The sequence below is a fragment of the Bos indicus genome, chromosome 6, assembly GCF_029378745.1.
Source record: "Bos indicus isolate NIAB-ARS_2022 breed Sahiwal x Tharparkar chromosome 6, NIAB-ARS_B.indTharparkar_mat_pri_1.0, whole genome shotgun sequence".
Taxonomy (NCBI): Eukaryota; Metazoa; Chordata; class Mammalia; order Artiodactyla; family Bovidae; genus Bos; species Bos indicus.
Genome location: NC_091765.1, coordinates 99,317,761 through 99,323,491, shown reverse-complemented (window position 1 = coordinate 99,323,491; position 5,731 = coordinate 99,317,761). Strand labels below are relative to the sequence as shown.

The 5,731-nt window shown below is 39.2% G+C and overlaps 1 non-coding gene across 1 annotated transcript; it reads right to left on the bottom strand.

Annotated features, from left to right (window-relative positions):
• Nucleotides 1-1,961: 1,961 nt before the first annotated feature.
• On the bottom strand, nt 1,962-2,071 carry LOC139183759 (U6 spliceosomal RNA). The gene has a single exon (XR_011567376.1). It is a non-coding gene; the product is annotated as a U6 spliceosomal RNA (small nuclear RNA).
• Between the last annotated feature and the right edge of the window lie 3,660 nt (nt 2,072-5,731).

Below are 5,731 nucleotides of genomic sequence, written 5' to 3'. Positions count from 1 at the left end.
CAACCGGGAGGGAATATATGTATACATACTGCTGGTTCACTTCATTGTTCAGCAGAAACTAACACGACATCGTAAAGCAACTATACCTCAATTTTTTAAAAAAGAAACTTTTCATAATCAAGCATTAGTAATAACTGTTAGAGAGAGGACATAAAACTCCCTCCTGTTTTCTAATTGAGTTGTCTTTCACACGTACCATACCAGGTGATAAGAAAACTCAGGAAAGGACATGCTCTACACAAGGCCTCTCATCCATGATGACTGGGGTTGAGGGATCAGAGGAGGCCCTACATTCTAGCCAATTAGCATAGTAGACCATTAGCCTGAGTCTGGTTATCAGGGGAAAGAAGTGATGACTCGGCGCTCAGAGAATCTGGCTGCCAGGATACAACAGGGGACAGAAAATAAGCAAACAGGCTGGAAGACCTTGGAGGAGAAACCTGAAAACCTGACAGGAGAGGGCAGGCAAAAGAAAGCACCCAGACTATTTATTTCCTACAACACATTAGTGGCCCGACTCAGCTAAACTAAGATGGCTTCTTAGTAGCAGAGATGAGTAAGATTTAACTTTTTAAAAATTAATTAATTTATTTTAATTGGAGGCTAATTACTTTACAATATTGTAGTGGTTTTGCCATACATTGACATGAATCAGCCACAGGTGTACATGTGTTCCCCATCCTGAACCCCCCTCCCATCTCCCTCCCCACACCATCCCTCTGGGTCATCCCAGGGCACCAGCTGAGCACCCTGTCTCATGCATCGAACCTGGACTGGTGATCTATTTCACATATGATAATATACGTGTCAATGCTTTTCTCTCAAGTCATCCCACCCTCGCCTTCTCCCACAGAGTCCAAAAGTCTGTTCTTTACATCTGTGTCTCTCTTGCTGTCTCACATATAGGGTCATCGTTACCATCTTTCTAAATTCCATATATATGCATTAGTATACTGTATTGGTGTTTTTCTTTCTGACTTACTTCACTCTGTATAATAGGCTCCAGTTTCATCCACCTCATTAGAACTGATTCAAATGTATTCTTTTTAATGGCTGAGTAATACTCCATTGTGTATATGTACCACTGCTTTCTTATCCATTCATCTGCTGATGGACATCTAGGTTGCTTCCATGTCCTGGCTATTATAAACAGTGCTGCGATGAACATTGGGGTACACATGCCTCTTTCCCTTCTGGCTTCCTCAGTGTGTATGCCCAGCAGTGGGATTGCTGGGTCATATGGCAGTTCTATTTCCAGTTTTTTCAGGAATCTCCACACTGTTCTCCATAGTGGCTGTACTAGTTTGCATTCCCACCAACAGTGTAAGAGGGTTCCCTTTTCTCCACACCCTCTCCAGCCCTTATTGTTTGTAGAATTTTGGATAGCAGCCATTCTGACCAGTGTGAGATGGTACCTCACTGTGGTTTTGATTTGCCTTTCTCTGATAATGAGTGATGTTGAACATCTTTTCATGTGTTCGTTAGCCATCTGTATGACTTCTTTGGAGAAATGTCTGTTTAGTTCTTTGGCCCATTTTTTGATTGGGTCATTTATTTTTCTGGAATTGAGTTGCAGGAGCTGCTTGTATATTTTTGAGATTAATTCTTTGTCAGTTGCTTCATTTGCTATTATTGTCTCCCATTCTGAAGGCTGTCTTTTCACCTTGCTTATAGTTTCCTTCGTTGTGCAAAAGCTTTTAAGTTTAATTAGGTCCCATTTGTTTATTTTTGCTTTTATTTCCATTACTCTGGGAGGTGGGTCATAGAGGATCCTGCTGTGATGTATGTCGGAGAGTGTTTTGCCTATGTTTTCCTCTAGGAGTTTTATAGTTTCTGGTCTTACATTTAGATCTTTAATCCATTTTGAGTTTATTTTTGTGTATGGTGTTAGAAAGTGTTCTAGTTTCATTCTTTTACAAGTGGTTGACCAGTTTTCCCAGCACCACTTGTTAAAGAGACTGAAAAATATGAAATGCTTCATGAATTTGAGTGTCATCCTTGTGCAGGGGCCATGCTAATCTTCTCTGTATCATTCCAGTTTTAATCAGCTGAATTTCCTGGCCAAACTGATAAACACCAATCCCAACCTGAGGATTATTTTTTCCTGTTAGCCATATTCAGTAAGGGAGATCCATTATCCTTTAGAAAATTCTACAAGATACACAGACGTCATTTACTATATCATACAGCACTGTGTTCAGTATCATGGTGAATCAAAAGAAAATCAGCCTTTGTTTTACCTGGAGGTTAAAAATCAGGCTGACTCCTGAAGGTGAATGTGGAGGATAAATGAACTCTCTAAGGTTTCACCAAAACTCCTCCTTTATTCACAATCAGGAATTGCCTTTAGAAAGTGAAGGCATGGTGACAGCTCACTTATTAACTGAAACTGCAATTCAGGGCCACAATCCTCCACTTCAAGTACTTCAGATGTTGCAATAAGACACCCTTACCTGCTCACCATAGGTGAGGAACACGTGAAAATACAAATCCCAGTTTTCTATATTAGGGCAAGAAGACAAGGTAAATATAGTCTGAACAATTCATTGCAATAATTTTCAAAGTACTAGGTTCTGTGTATTTAACATTAAATATGGCAGGGGTAGGAGTTACTTTCCCAGTGGTCCAGTGGTTAAGATTTTGCCTTCCAATGCATGGGGTGTGGGTTTGATCCCTGGTCAGAGAGCTAAGATCCTGTATGCCTAAGATCCCACATACCTCATGGCCAAAAACCAGAATATAAAGCATAAGCAATATTGTAACAAATTCAATAAAGTCTTTAAAAAAAGATATTAAAATAATCTGGGCTTCCCTGGTGACTCAGATGGTAAAGAATTCGCCTGTAATGCAGGATCCCTGGGTCAGGAAGATCCTTTTGAGAAGGGACTGACTACCCACTCCTGTATTCTTGCCCAGAGAACTCCATGGACAGAAGAGCCTGGTGGGCTACAGTCCATGGGGTCACAGATAACAAAATTAAATTAAATGGAGGAAAGAAGATGAACATGGCAACTTAGGTAAGATGAATGATTTGGATAAGTTTTTAAACTCATCCAGCAACCTATAAAAAGAGACAAATGGACAGGTCACCAGGCTGATGGCAGGTAAGCACTAAAGAATGGATGGAGAACACAGGCCATACTGCTGATGCTGCTCTGTGCTGACTGACAGCACTGAGTGCCATTAGCAACATCACTGTTATCTCACCTTAAGTGAGACTGAAAACTACCCCAGGGAGGCGTGAAACCACTTAAGCAAATGTCAACAATGAGAATTCTTGGTCTATCTTGTTTGTTTTCATCTCCACCAAAGTTACATGAATAAAGTACTCTCTATTAAATGTCATGAGCGAAGAAGTAAAAGTTTGAGCCACATTACAAAACAAAGCCAAAAAAATTAGTAGACAAGAGAAATGTCTGCAGTCCAAATGAAAATTACAGTTACCAATAGTGCAAATCGATACAGAAAGCTATTGATAATAAACCCCAGATGACAATCAATTGATAAAATCTTAAGAACTCTGAATGAATAGAAATCTTAAAGTTTGTTTAAAAAGAAAGAAAGAAAATGACTTCATTGGGTAAATCAGATAACTATGTAGCTCATTTCAAAAAAGGAAATAAAATAAAATCTGACTTCTTAATCTTAATTTTAAATGGTTATATATATTCACCTTGGACTTGAGAGCAAAAGAAATGCTGACTCTAAAATAAACATTGCTGTCACATGTTGGTGATCCCATGGAAATATCGTGGGTTAGGAGGAGAGATAGGAAACCCAGATTTAATGCCCTTTGGGAAAACTAATGAACTGGTGATTTAACTCCAGAGACTAGAGAAACTGAAAACTCAACTCAAACTATAAAAAGAATACATCAGTGCTTTGTTCTCAAGTTTCTTTAGAAAGTAATTGCTTCTCCTGAAAGTAGTAAGTGCAAATGCATGGGATTCTTAAGAAACAATGAAATTTATACCTATGAATTTTATATTCCTTTATATTTTTGCCCCTGTAATATTTTTACATCCTCTTCCCAATCTGTGATTCTTGCGTTCCATATCACTTTTCAACTCAATAATTTAGGTTGAAAAAGATTCCCCAAAAATATATTAAAAATTCATTACAAATTTCCATTAACTATCTTAGAGGGGGAGCCTGTATTTCATTGACTGTAGTTTATGCAAATAGGATCAGAGGAATTAACATATTGGAAGGAGCTGACATTTGTCCTGATATATTGAATCGTTAGCATGACAGAATCACTTAAGCTGGATTCACTAACATCAGGTTTCCTCTCATTATTGACCCCTACAGAGTAGGCTCTGACAAGTGGAACTGCTGCAAAGTTCATTAATAATGTGGAATAAATCAATTGTTCAGGAAATACTGAAAACAGATGACACTGAACTCATGCATTTTGCAAGTTCAGCATAAATACATCCCCACCAAGGACACAGACTCTCTGCATGTCCTTTTCTGACCTACCCATGGAACCTGGTCTTCAGCCTCCCTTGTCCTCAAGCATCCCAGGGGGATACAACTCTTCCGTCCCCTGGGAACACAGCAGGCCAATGGACATTCAAAAAGAATAGCCTCAGGCCTGAAGAGAAAGGCCATGGAGGCGTCTATAAGATTTACAAACATAAGGTGAGTGACGACCATGACTTAGGAAGTGTTCCTGGGCTTTTTTCACATTTCTGGTTACTATTTCAAACATGCTATTTCTATTCGCTACCGACTCAATGGACATGAGTTTGAGCAAACTCCAGGAGGTGGTGAAGGACAGGGCAGCCTCGCGTGCTGCAGTTCCCGGGGGTCACAAAGAGTCGGACACAACCGAGTGACTGAACGACAACAACTAAAAGAAACACAGTTTGTCTGGGTTGAAGAGTATTAGCAGGAATAGGGAAAGGCCAAGAAGATAACCTGGTCTATGATGCCGCGTCAGCTGCTTCTAGAACGTGAAGAATCCCTTACTACAGATGTTCCCTATGGCTACAGGCAACAGCATGCTTTCTAAGGACAATCTCTGTTCATATTACTAGGGTCACCTCAACACTCTTCAAATTGTAATCACTTAAATAACTTTCTCACCCAGAGGTTTTAGTTTAAATATGCATGTACTCCCAAAACCTTTAGCAGTGTGTCTTTCTATATTATACCATAAAGACAGGGAAATCTGGTGCGCTGCAGTTCATGGGGTCATAAAGAGTCGGACACGACTTAGCGACTGAACAACAACAAATAATCAGCTACTGTTAGTCTATGCTATTGGGGCAGAAATAACATGGATAAAGGAAATCCACAGAGAACCTCAAAATCATCTGATTTTAGCCAATAGATTCAACTTCTCACACATCAAGCCTCAAATTGAAGCTCTTTTCCTTGATTGATTTTTTTTTTCCTTAGCCTCAGAATTGCTTAATAGAAATGCTAATGAGCAGTGCAATAACCAAAAGAAAGGTGGAAAGAGAAAAGGAAGAGAATTAACAGAAGAGAATAATCTATGAGGTAAGAGACTGGCTATAATCTGATGAGAATGACTTACCCAGATTCATAAACTAGTGACATATTCCTGTATATGTTACCTTTATTTTGTTTTTATCAGACTATTTAAAAAGTGAGCTCAGACATTTTAAACATTGCACAACAGAATTCTTGAGAGAAAAATGGACATGAAAACATTCCCATTAAATTGTTTTTGGTTTTTCTTGCCATGTGGGGATAGCTTGGT